The sequence below is a fragment of the Pleurodeles waltl genome, chromosome 9 (assembly GCF_031143425.1).
Source record: "Pleurodeles waltl isolate 20211129_DDA chromosome 9, aPleWal1.hap1.20221129, whole genome shotgun sequence".
Taxonomy (NCBI): domain Eukaryota; kingdom Metazoa; phylum Chordata; class Amphibia; order Caudata; family Salamandridae; genus Pleurodeles; species Pleurodeles waltl.
The window spans coordinates 253388912-253403070 of record NC_090448.1 but is presented as its reverse complement, the minus strand read 5'-3'; positions in this window follow the sequence as shown (position 1 = coordinate 253403070).

Here is a 14159-nt window from a genome sequence, read left to right as displayed (position 1 = left end):
TACTTTGTGATGACAACATACCAATTTCAATAAGCTTTAGTCCATGGGCAAACAAAGCTGAAGTCAGGCAGTGGGTCATACAGCTCTGAAAAGGGAAGGGAAAGTCACAAATCAGTTAACAGGAACTGGGGGGAAACACAGACAGTGGAAACACATGAGGCCTCAAGTAAATGTGAATTGGGGTGGCTGTTCCTTACCTGTGTGCTACTGAAAGTATTGTTGTATGACTGTATCCCTGTTGTCCGTGTCGTCCCCGTCGTCCTCCTCTTCTTCACTCTCCACAGGCTCCACAGCTGCAACAACACCACCATCTGGACCATCCTCCTGCAGAAAAGGCACCTGGCGTCGCAATGCAAGATTGTGAAGCATACAGCAGGCCACGATGATCTGGCACACCTTCTTTGGTGAGTACATGAGGGATCCCCCTGTCATATGCAGGCACCTAAACCTGGCCTTCAGGACCCCGAAGGTCCTTTCTAAGATCCTCCTAGTTCGCCCATGGGCCTCATTGTAGCGTTCCTCTGCCCTTGTCCTGGGATTCCTCACTGGGGTCAGTAGCCACGACAGGTTGGGGAAACCAGAGTCACCAATTAGCCAAACACGGTGTCTCTGTAGCTGTTCCATCACATAAGGGATGCTGCTATTTCGCATGACATACGCGTCATGCACTGACCCAGGGAACTTGGCATTTACATGGGAGATGTACTAGTCAGCCAAACAGACCACCTGGACATTCATCGAATGATAACTTTTTCTGTTTCGGTACACCTGCTCACTGTCTTTGGGGGGAACCAAAGCCACATGGGTCCCATCAATGGCCCCAATGATGTTGGGGATATGTCCAAGGGCATAGAAATCACCCTTCACTGTAGCCAATTCGCCCACCTCAGGGAAAATAATGTATCTCCGCATGTATTTCATCAGGGCAGACAACACTCTGGACAAAACCTTTGAAAACATAGGCTGAGACATCCCAGATGATATGGCCACTGTTGTCTGAAACGACCCACTTGCCAAAAAATGGAGTACTGACAAAACCTGCACCAGAGGGGGAATCCCTGTGGGTTGGCGGATGGGGGACATCAGGTCTGGCTCCAGTTGGGCACATAGTTCATGTATAGTTGCTCTGTCAAGCCGGTATGTAAGTATGATTGTCGACAGGTTCCATTGTCGACAGGTCCACCAGCGGTCAGTACACAGGAGGATTCATCCTTCTCCTCCCAGCGGACGGTGCCTAGGAAGGACAACATGGAGCACAGAGTCAAGCAACCCACAGGTTCGTTCACACAGCTTGCACAGTACACGAATCGCTATGCATGGAACGGCTTGTATGAGTGGCAATGCAAGGCCTAGGCCTGTGTGACGCAGTAGAAATCATGCCATGTGGGCCCTTGAAATGGCGGCTGCCTGACCTGTGAAGTGTGACAGTGGGATGTGAGGTCACTGCGCTGGCGTGGCACACCGTGGCGGTAGGCGGTCGAAGACCGCGGCGCAAAGCAGCATTGGTTAACATTGAACCCTATGGGTCTCAGGAGGCAATGACGATGTGCGCCGGCGGGCGCGGTACGCACCGCCGCGATACGCACCGCCGCGGGAGTGACCGCCATTTTCTATCTGATTAATCACTCGAGACCTGATCATCCACAGGAGAGGACCTATACTGCAAGTGCTGCTGTGACCTCGGTCTGGGAGATACAATGGCTGCTGCGACTGGGGATAGGGCCCCTGCCTTCACTCCCGAAGAATTGGAGAAACCTGTTGATGGGGTCCTCCCCCAGTATGCGCTACTCTACGGTCCTCCAGACCAACAGGTTAGTACACAGGGTGCACGCTGAATGGGCTATGCCTGTGTTGAGTGGGGGGTATGTAAGATGGTGGGGAGGGGAGCGAATGAGGAGTGCAACGCACGACAGATGGGAACATGTGCCACATGGCAAGGTTGGGGAGGGGGGGCCACTCACATCTACCATGCTGAAAAGTGATGATATTTCCTTTCCCACCCTGTACATGTCAAATAGGTCAGCGCCCATCAGAAGGTCGACATTTGGCGTGCCATCACCAAGGACGTCCGGGCCCTGGGGGTCCACGACAGACGGGGCACCCACTGCCGAAAGAGGTGGGAGGACATCCGCCGCGGGACCAGAAAGACCGCCGAGTCTCTGCTGGGGATGGCCTCCCAACATAGGAGGGGTGCCTCCCGCCAATTGACCCCCCTGATGTCCCGGATCCTGGCGGTGGCCTACCCCGATTTGGATGGGCGCGTGAGGACATCACAGCAGACACAAGGGGGTGAGTATCAGCACATTCTGCTATCTTTGCGCGGAGTGGAGGTGTCCGGGTGGGGGAGGAGGGCTGTGGGTAACTCAAGGCCAGGGCGCTTTCTGTAGGCTAGTCCCCTCCGTTAGCCATGGCCCTGTTCCCCCGCCCCCCACCTCTGTAGGGTGCCAAGTACAGCTATCCATGGTCCTGCATCACCCATGTGTGCATTTGTCGTCCATAGACCTGTAGGCCTAGTCACAAGAACTGAGTAGTGTACCCCGAATGCGCAGAGTAGTTCAGGGGGCTTCTGTGTCTGTCCTCTCCGCCAACGGTGTTGCCAATGCATGCACTCAACCTGTCTTCATTTTTCCCCCCCACCCATTTTCTTTTTCTTCCTGTGCATTTGTGCATTAGCATCATCAGGCGGAGGAGAAGTGGCATCGATGCACGAGGGAGCTGCATCTCACATGGCCCCGGAGGGCCATGCAACGGACTCCGAGTTCAGCAGTGAGACGGAGGGCGAGGGGAGCTCCACAACGGGGACCCGTGGAGACGTCAGCGACACCGACACGTCCTCGGAAGGGAGCTCCCTTGCGGTGGCGGCAACATCCGTGCCCACTACAACTACAGGTACAACCGCCACTCAGCGCACCAGCTCCGCCCTCCAAGCAGCCCCTCAGCGTTCGCCCCGTGCCCGCTCGCACACCAAGGCGGGCATCTCCTTCGCCCCAGGCACCTCAGGCCCTGCCCCAGTTACCCCTGCTGCCCTCAGTGAGGAGGTCATTGACCTCCTCCGGACACTCATTGTTGGGCAGTCTACCCTTTTGAATGCCATCCAGGGGGTTGAAAGGGAGGTGCATCTGAGCAATGCATACCTGAAGGGCATTCATTCGGGTCAGGCTGCCCATCAGCGATCGTTCAACGCTCTGGTCTCAGCACTGACGGCAGCCATTGTCCCTGTCTCCAGCCTCCCTCTTCTAACTCCCTCCACCCAGTCCCAGTCTCCTGTTCCTCAGCCTATCCCATCCACACCATCAGACCAGCCTGCACACACCTCAACACCCAAGGGCAGCTCATCCAGACATAAGCACCACAGATCCCACAAGCATTCACACAAACAACATCCAGATGCAGACATGCCAACAGTCACTACCACCTCTGTGTCCCCCTCCTCCTTGTCTCCCTCCTCCCTCCCTGTGACGTCTCCACTCACACCTGCTTGCACTCCACCATCAGCCAGTACTTCCATCACCAGCACACCCTCCATTACAGTCAGCACACGTGCAGTCACCACCCCCACTGCCATTTACACGTCCCCTGTGTCCTCTCCCAGTGTGTCTGTCACCCCCTCTTCCAAACCACACAAACGCAGGCAGCCACCCACCCAACAGCCATCCACCTCACGACAGCCTCCAGCCCAAGCACCTGCACCCAAAGACAACACACTTGACTCTCCTACAACCACATCCTCTTCCTCCACTCCCATACCCACTGCACCTACCGTTCCCATTGCTCCTAAAAAACTTTTCCTCTCCAAAATTAACCTCTTTGCATCACCTGACCCACCCCCTCCATCTCGTAAGAGTCCAAAGAGCACCTCAGCCACCACCAGCCCTGCATCTAGTATCACCATAGTGCCGGGCTACTGGAGTCCACCAGCTCCTAGGGAAGGAACATCAGCCAGCATCAAGGGGACAGCCAGCCCACCCCCTGGGAAGAGGACAAGAAAACTTAAGGGCCGGCGCGAAAAGCCTGAGACGGCTGCCACCACGGAGAGTGGCCTTGCCACGTCACCTGCCACATCATCTAAGGGAGGCAAGGGCCCCAGAGCTGCAGCGAAGGAGGGCAAGGGCAGCAGGGCGGAGAAGACATGCAGCAGCCGAGCGCACCAGGAGGGCCCCACCAGCCCCATACCGGGTGTGACGGACGACACCCACGGGCACAAGACTCCATCACAGGAGGGCCCCGCTAGCGCAAGGTCGGAGGGCGACTAAGCGGGGAGTCTTGGCCAGGTCTGGGTCCCTTGAAAGACAGGACAAGCACCGCTGAAGAGGGCCCCGCCAAGACAGGCACCGCTGAACAGGGCCCCGCCGTGAGGAGCACCGCTGAAGAGGGCCCCGCCAAGACAGCCACCGCTGAACAGGGCCCCGCCGTGAGGAGCACCGCTGAAGAGGGCCCCGCCAAGACAGGCACCGCTGAACAGGGCCCCGCCGTGAGGAGCACCGCTGAAGAGGGCCCCGCCAAGACAGCCACCGCTGAACAGGGCCCCGCCGTGAGGAGCACCGCTGAAGAGGGCCCCGCCAAGACAGCCACCGCTGAACAGGGCCCCGAGCACCGCTGAACAGGGCCCCCCGACTCAAGCACCGCTCCGCTGGGCCCTTCATCTCAAGCACCGCTCCGCTGGGCCCTTCATCTCAAGCACCGCTCCGCTGGGCCCTTCCTGTCAAGCACCGCTCCGCTGGGCCCTTCCTGTCAAGCACCGCTCCGCTGGGCCCTTCCTGTCAAGCACCGCTCCGCTGGGCCCTTCATCTCAAGCACCGCTCCGCTGGGCCCATCCTGTCAAGCACCGCTCCACTGGGCCCTTCATCTCAAGCACCGCTCCGCTGGGCCCTTCCTGTCAAGCACCGCTCCGCTGGGCCCTTCATCTCAAGCACCGCTCCGCTGGGCCCTTCATCTCAAGCACCGCTCCACTGGGCCCTTCCTGTCAAGCACCGCTCCGCTTGGCCCTTCATCTCAAGCACCGCTCCGCTGGGCCCTTCCTGTCAAGCACCGCTTCGCTGGGCCCTTCATCTCAAGCATCGCTCCGCTGGGCCCTTCATCTCAAGCACCGCTCCGCTGGGCCCTTCCTGTCAAGCACCGCTCCGCTGGGCCCTTCCTGTCAAGCACCGCTCCGCTGGGCCCTTCATCTCAAGCACCGCTCCGCTGGGCCCTTCCTGTCAAGCACCGCTCCGCTGGGCCCTTCATCTCAAGCACCGCTCCACTGGGCACCGCCGTCTCAAGCACCGCTGGTCCTTTGACAGTGCCGGTTCTGTGTCGAGCAGGTGTTCACGAAGCACTCTGGGCACCATGCCTCCTCCAATACCAGTGGAGTCGGTTATCCATGTGATGGACTGTGGCTTTGCACTCCCCAGGATGGTACAGTGGGCATGGAGGCCCCTTGTGGATCTGGCGTCGTGGACTCATGTGGCTGAGGTGCCCCCCTTTCCCTTCCCCCTGAGGTGCCTGTTGTTTTCTCATCTGATGCCCCAGCAGTGTTCTCTCCAATGGTTTCCGGTCTCCTGTGTGGGCTTTGCCCATGTGTTTTTACACATTGGCCCACGGACTATGGATATTGAAAGGACTGTGCAGGACTTATTGACTATGTTTATACTTTGCACTATGTTCATTATTTCTTTTGTATATTTCATATGGCATATTTACCATGACTTAAATGAACCTATTTTATACATAAATTTTAAACTTCATTTGAATTATGTCTTTGCATTCTTCTGGGGGGTTTGGGGGGTGTCACTCTGACTTGTTGCTCTGCATTGGTGTGTAGGTATTGGGGGGGTGGGTTGGGGGGGTGGGTGTATCGCGTATGTGTGTGCCCGTAAGCTTTCCTCCTCCCCCCTCGCCTGTGTCGTAGGTGCAGTACTCACCGTTGTCGTCTGCGCCGGCGTTTGTACTCCTGGTAGATGAGCAGGTAGACAATAGCCGGTAGGATGTGTAATTCGGGCTCCATGCTGTCCTCCTTCCTCGTGGAGTGTGTATAGGTGAGCGTTTTCCCGTTCGTAGTCTGTTTCTGCCGTGTTTTTATCGGCGGGGCTCCCGCCCCAGAAAAGGTGGCGGATTGGTGAGTTGTGATAGGGTGGGCGGTACATTGTCTGCCGCCTGCCTGTTGGCGGTGACCGCCGCGCTGTTTGTCGGTCCCGCCGTGGCGGTCGGAGTGTTAATGTGGCGGCCTGTGTTGGCGGTTCCCGCCAGGGTCAGAATTCCATTTTTTGGACCGCCTGCCTGTTGGCGGGTTGGCCGCCGCTTTATCACCGACCGCCAGCGTCAGAATGACCCCCATAGTCTGATCACATGGATTGTCCTTTAGGTTAATTATAGGCTGTATGTCACCTGCATAAAGATAATACATTGCCTTGAAATTGTACAGAAAAATGGGGAGGTAGGGGGAGTCAGGACTGAGCTGTGAGTGGCACCCCAACTCCAAAGAGTAAAGGCTGAGCATCAGGGGCCTATTGACTGTTTGGGTTCTGTCCAAAAAGTGTCCTTGACGTCAGTTATTTCAAACAAAAAAAATAAAACCTCAAGGTTAACCATATGAAATGCAGCAGAGAAATCCAAGAGATATAATACATGGAGATTGGTGATGACCAATGTGTAAAAAGGTGGCAGTACTCTAAGCTACTATGTTATTTTTCAGAGGAGGCAAACTAAGGGAGATCGAGAGGGTGGTACAAAGACATGTACTGTGTTCTTTAATACGTAGAGGACGAGGTGACATCAAAGCTCAGGTGGATTGTGATTGCTGGCAGTTGACCTTAAATTGTTTTTATATTTCAAGGGAGGTAATGCAGAGGGAGGTGACTGAAAGCTAGGCATGTTTACTGTGGAAGGGCAGGCACTAAGAAGGTACATCTCATTCACATCTCATTTCTTAAACTATTACAGCTTTTACATGTAACGAAACAGTCTCACCCATCATTTGTTTACATGTAAAAGCTGCAATATTAGAAGAGGGCTCTCCGGGGCTGTATTGTGCATGTGTCAAGAGTGGGCTGTTACTGCCTGTCCTCTCACAGGCGCAATACGTATGAGGCATGCTGCACTAGCATCAGGCAGTGCAGTGTGTCAGATAACAGTGAGTTGGAACCTGTCAGTCATGCACCATAATGCCCCAGCAGAAGTCATGATAAAGGAAAAAGGACAGCCTTCCATCCTATCAGAGCTTCTGATTGGGCATAAGAGTCTGAGCCTCGCTTTTGCGCCTTGTTTGTTTGATCTGAATGCTTATGCTGTTTATGTGCCTGTCTGCAAGCATGCACGGGTGTATGTGAACGTGTGAGTGTTTGCTTGTATGTTTCCTTTATAAAAACTATTGTTGAGATATTTTTGTGTATTGCAGCAAAATGACCTTTCGTCTGATAGCCCCACCACTTTCTAAATTCACCAGCTGCCACTGAATCTATGATATAATTTGGAGATTTTACATGCCAAATATAACCTTTATAGCATATCTAGGTATGTTTGTATCTTCTATGGTTTGTCAAGCATCAAGAAGTAGAAATAGAAATTATAACAACAACATTTTACCTTATAACTTACTAAAATTATCTATTTGCTTATGGTACACAATATATTCTTAGAACTCCATGCACAGATGGAGACAGAAAGAAAACATATCAATACACTCTTCCCCACAGCTGCACCAATCCATAGCTGCCCTTATTTCATACCCAAAGTGTACATACATTAGATCCTGCAGACTTACCCCAGTGAGGGCTACATATAAAAATGAGGGGGTACAACTACAACAGCTCATGTAACCTTCCTCATCAACCATGTTGTCCCAAAGGAACATTTAACTCATTTAGGCAAATAACCCCTCAAACTTAGTGCTTGAAATGTTCATCTGGTGGGGAATTACAAGGGGCAGATCTGCCATCAGTCAGATCCCACCGAATTACCAGACACCCTAGTGAGATGGATGTTGGTCAGTCACCAGACACAGGGGCCCATATTTATACTTTTTGACGCACAACCGCGCCAATGCAGTAAACATTTTTACCGCCGGCTAACGCCTTTCCAACGCGCCATGTGGGCGCCTTATTAATGAAATGACGTTAGTCGGCGCTGCGGACTGGTGTGCGTAAAAAAAAATGACTCACACCAGGCAGCGCCGGCGTATGGGAAAATGGGGGTTGTGCGTCAAAAAATGGTGCAAGTCAGGTCTGAGGCAAAATTCAGGCCTCAAACCGGATTTGCGCCATTGTTTTTGACGCCCAACCTCCATTGACATGACTCCTGTCTTAGCAAAGACAGGAGTCATGCCCCCTTGACTTATGTCCCCTGGGCATGGCCATTGGGCATAGTGGCATGTAGGGGGGCCCAAATCAGACCCCCCTATGCCACAAAACAAATCGGAAAAAAATACTTACCCGAACTTACCTTTACTTCCCTGAGATGGGTCCCTCCATCCTTGGGTGTCCTCCTGGGGTGGGCAAGGGTGGCAGGGGGTGTCCCTGGGGGCAGGGGAGGGAACCTCTGGGCTCCTTCCGAGCCCACAGGTCCCTTAACACCTGCCCTGACCCAGGCGTTAAAAAACGGCGCACATCAGGCTGTGCGCCGTTTTTTAAGGCCCACCCATTCCTGTGCGTCAAAATGACGCCAGAGTATAAATAAGGGGCACAGGCCTTAAAGTCAGTTTTTGGAAGGGAACGCCTACCTTGCATATAATTAACGCAAGGCTGGTTCCCCCTTCCAGAAAATGACGCACATGGTGGAATTTTGATGCCCGCTGGGTCGGGCGTCAAAGTATAAATATGGGGCAGGGTTTGCGCCGATTGTGCGTCAAAATTTTTGACGCACATTCGGCGCAAACAGAGTATAAATATGCCCCAGGGTACCTGGAAAACTTACTGAAGAGAGTGGCAAAGTGGTACATATAACTCTGCAATGTGGGGGGTGCATCCACCACACAGCCTCTCATCAGCACCTTTAAATCTGGCAGAAAGATTTAAAGCGTGGTGCTTGTAGGTGAAACTGAGCCAAGCATTATGTGAGTGAAGCTGGTGGCAGACTTTCTGCTTCCATAATAAGGCCCCTGATGTCCTACCCATCCTAGCCAACAACTAACCTGCTACCCTAGACCACAACTTTCTGCACCTTCCCTCCCCCTCAGAACCTAGGGATGTGCTCTCCCTTCTCAACAGAAGAGCAGAAGCCTTGCTCTCAGTGCCTTTGTTATAAGTGCTGTCAGTACGTAGAGAGATGTTGTCAGTCTTGCAAGTGCACCGATCCACCACATGTAAAGGAGATTGTGGATTGCAGCACATCTGTACATTCGTCTGCCTCCTTTTGTTGCAGACACAGTAGAGAGGCAGGTGAAGGAGGGAGAGATGGTGGACTATCATGTTTTATGCATTGACCACCTTCGAATCTTGAAGCCCTGGTAGAGGCAGTCGTTCGGTGCATCTCAGCACTGCTTCAGATCCCAATTTTTCATTGATCTAAAGGCAAATTCCTAACAAAGGAAAGACAAAGGATGCAAATAGTTCCCCACCAACTTCGCCTGGCTTTACATATCCTTTTCAAAAGGACTTCCATATCAAATCAAGCTTTTTCCAGTGCCACCCACAGATTCTGGAATTCTTAACGCAGTCCTTATGTCTTTTTCCTTCTCTTTTTAGGTCTTGGCTAGACAGCGCTTGCGCTGTCTCTTCAAGACATGTTGTATATACTTTGTGGGCTTTATCCTGGCCATAGGCTTCCCATTTGGTAGCACCATCGTTGTTCTTCTATTTCTTCTCTTTGTCCATGGCATACATGTGTCATGCCTCTTCCTGTGTTTAGCCCTCCCCGAGAGCATGGACCAATTACTAAATCAAGCCACTGGTCACAGTTTAGAATCTGTTTTAGGAACTACGTATTTCTTTGTTGAAAATCAATTCATACAATCCTGTTTTCACTCGCTTGCAGCTCTGCTCTGTTTCTGTAAGCATGCCTGTTAATCTTGTTCTTAACTGGTCACATTTGCTGAGCATTCAAAGACCAAGATCAAATGTCAGATGCTGTTTTCATAGGGTACCTGTTCTCTGCCCCAACCCCTCCCTCATCACTGCTTGTTTATTTGGTTAAAAGAAACTTCACACAAGTGCTTGTGTTTTGGCTCCTGGCTCCGCGTGTTTTAAATCGTGTTTTTTGTCAATGGAAATGCGTTCCTGGCCTTTGTGTTGCTTATGAGTTTCTTGCAGTACCAGTAGCTGAAACGAGTGCTTTGTGACCTTTGCCGCTGTGCATAGATGTTAGTGAAAGTCGCCACAAGGGTTTTGACTTGTTCTCAAAGGTATTTTACGGCTGCTCCTATTGCTTCCTTTTTATTAGCTTCAGGGCGCTAGATTGACATTGATGTTTGGAATCGTTTTGTGAATAGGATTCTATGGCCGTAATGATAAGTGTTTTTTGTGACCATATGTATGCTGTTAGACTTTTCATCCTTGGCGTGGTCTCCCTTAACTTTTTGCCTCTGTTCCCCAGGTTGTTGATGTGTGCTATTTGTTTTACTCTGGGCACTTTACCACTGCTAACCTGTGCTAAAGTGCAAGTGCTCCTTTACAAAATGTGTATGTGATTGGTTTATCCATGATTGCCATATTTGATTTACCTGTAAGTCCCTAGAAAAGTGCACTAGAGGTGCCAGGGCCTGTAAATCAAATGCTACTAGTGGGCCTGAAGCACTGGTTGTGCCACCCACATACATAGATCTGTAATCATGACTCAGACCTGCCATTGCAGTGTCTGTGTGTGCAGTTTTACCTGTAATTTCGACTTGGCAAGTGTACCCACTTGCCAGGCCTTAACCTTCCCTTTTCTTACATGTCAGACACCCCTAAGGTAGGCCCTAGGAAGCCCGAAGGGCAGGGTGCAGTGTATGGTTAAGGTGGGACATATAGTAATGTGTTTTATGTGTCCTGACAGTGAAATATTGCTAAATTCGTGTTTTGCAAGGCCTGTCCCTCTCATAGGTTAACATGGGGGCTACCTTTAAATCTGATTAAAGTGTAGATTCCCTTTGGGAGCGGATGGACATGTGGAGTTTGGGGTCTCTGAGCTCACAATTTAAAAATACATCTTTTAGTAAAGTTGATTTTAAGATTGTGCGTTTGAAAATGCCACTTTTAGAAAGTGAGCATTTTCTTGCTTATACTGTTGTAATTTAATAGCGATTAGATTAAGCATTAGCAGAAGACATCTTGTATTTAGCAACTATTGTGAACATTTGGCGGAATCCATTTTGTATTCATGACAGCCATTTTCTCTGCCATGTGCTCGCCATGTGCTCTGTCCTACCTTTCTGTTAACTACTCTTGAAAAACTGTCTAGTGACATGTTATATTTAGCATCTCCCACTTTTGCACATGCCCAGTAAGATCTGCAGCTGTTAGTAATCAGTAACAGACAGCAATGTGTCAACTAGTCCTTGAAACTGTTAGCCCTTCCTACCTGTCGACTGTGCATTTCCATATGACCTTACATGTATGTAAGTCTTGCTTCTATAATTGTACCACCTTCTTTTAGCCCCTGCGTGGGTATAAAAGGACCATACTCTCTTAGTTCAGTGTGCTACTTCAAACATTACCGAAGGGTGCTGTTTGAACTGTAGCACCACCTCATAAGGTTTAATAAACTTTGTCTTTTATTTCAGTTTCTGTGCCAACTTTTTCCTATATGGTCTGAGGACTTTGTGCAGAGAAGGGTGAACCCCTTGCACTAGTAGGCCTTGCTGAGGCTTACTTCAACAAATTGGCGCCCGAACAGGGACTCATCGGCGACTCGGACGACCAACGGATTGGTCGCAACGAAGGATTGGGATCTCGCTGCGGACGATCAATGCCTGAGGAGACCCGAGTCTTGGCAACCACGGCGTTTTTCCCTTCTTTCTGATTTGACCATCCAGGTGGCGCCGGTCCTCGACCGAGATCCTTTTTGTTCATTCGTCATGCAGTGACCATTTGGTCGATTTTAGAACTTGGCAGTTGGAACCTGGACACCCTGTGATTGGTAAGAGACGTTTTTACGGCACTTGCTGTGGGTTTTGATGCCTTTGTTTGGTAATGAAGTTTAGCACTACTTACTGTGGCTCTTGTGTTTTGGGTGACCAGTCAATTTGTGTCTTTTGAATTGATATATAAATTGCAATTTATATAGGCAGGTAATGAGGAGAATTTTCTCCAATTTAATTTTGATTTGAACAGCACCTTAAGTGCTACTTTGATTATAATATTGCATATTCTGCACTATTTTTGGCATGCCTGTTTTTAGCGCACTTCGTAGGATGTGTTGCTTTTGTAATGGTACTAATTTGAGACCGGAAGAATCGCAACCGGCACCCCCAGAGGGGACGCCCAATAGAGGTATGTATGTTAAACATGGTCTTTCTTCTATAATGTACAGCACATTATGGAATAAATACACTCGTGCGGATCCTGAGAAGGGATGGCCTATGCATGGGTCATTTGATTTGCAAAAGATTGAGTATGTGGAACAATGTATGTGTAAGCGAAAGTGTAGGCAAGATATGTTTGACTGTGCACGAATGTGGGAGAAAGAAGTGCGTGGACGAGTGAAGCGTGAGCAAGCCTTGCTTGAGAAAGAGCAGCGGAAGAATGTATATGTGAAAGCATTGGAAATGAGAAAGAAAGAAATAAATGACTTAAAGAAGCTAGAAGAGAAAGAAAGAACGTAAATTACAGGTTACTGGCCAATACACTGTTAGGCAACCTCTCTATCCTATCCTTAATAAACCACACAATGATTTTTTGTTACTAGATCGCCCTCCACCTCCGTATGTCCTTCCTTCTGCCCCTCATGAGTTAGCTAAGGTCTCCGGTTCGGAGCAACAGAAGATACGAGACAGTCGCTCTATTTTGCCTGCTGACCGTGCGTCTGAGCTTAGATCTATTGCTCGTAAAACAATTCGTAGCGTTGTCTCTGCTTCTGAACTTTTAGACAACATGAAAGGGTGGACGGAAAAGGAGCAGCTATATTTTACTGAGGCATTTGGCACAGAAGTTATTGAACTATATCGGAAATATTCTGATGAGTTAGAGCCCGATGATGTAGCAGCTGATCATAAGCAAGTGCGTGATGGTCTTTTTGTTTTCTCCCAGGGGGCTGATGCAATCAGGCGTTTGGTGAAATTATGTGTTGTGGCAGTCCATTTGCAAGAGGAGAAAAGGGCTGTGGAGGTAGTTGCACAGACATCTCAGACCGGCGGGGTGCAAGCTTCCATCTTCGGAACAGATAAGACTATGATAGTTCACGCGAAACCAATGCGGGAGGCCGCGCCTTTGTATGTTCCTCCTAAAGGATTGGGTACAAGTGATGATAAAACTTCTGTTGATGCTAAGGGTTATTTCATTTATAATTGGGTGTATACTCCTTGGAATAGGGCAGATGTAATGGCACTTAAAACAGCATTACCTGACCCGCGAAAAATCCAGCCGCCTTTTATGCGGAAGTTGAGGGAGCAATTAGTTCTTGTACTATGACTTTGGCTGACATTGATTTATTTTTCGGATTGATATTACCGACAGATATGTGGAGAACTGTTCGTAAAATTGATGATCGTGTAGTTTTTGAGGCGTCATGGAAAGAATTAGAACAGATGGACGGGGATAGGGAACCTGAGAAAAAGCCATATCAGTTGATTCTAGATCTTCCCGCAGCCGTATTAGTTAAGTTAAAAACGATTATTTCCCCTAAAAAGATAGATTAGAATGTTTTAGCGTCTTGTAAGCAAAAGGCAGATGAATCAGTCTCTGATTTCTTTACACGCTTTGAAGAAGCATTTCATGATTTTAGCGGCCAGTTATTGTCAGATGATACGGGCAGACATTTGTTTGTCGATAAATATGTCGCAAATCAGTTGAAGTTCCAGTAGATCAGAGGGGTCCCTATGTTACAGCACATGTTTTGGGTTCTACTGATCAGTTTCTGGTTGATACAGGAGCTAATCGTAGCGCCTTTGTCTAAACAGTTGATTCCAAGGGCTCCCCTGTCTGGCTTAACCATTACATCAATAGGTTTCGATGGAACACCTTCCCCTAGCCCATTGTCACAACCACTTGCATTCCATGTTGATAAATTTACTGCTTCATGTCCATTTTTGCTTTCTCCCAATACACCAGACA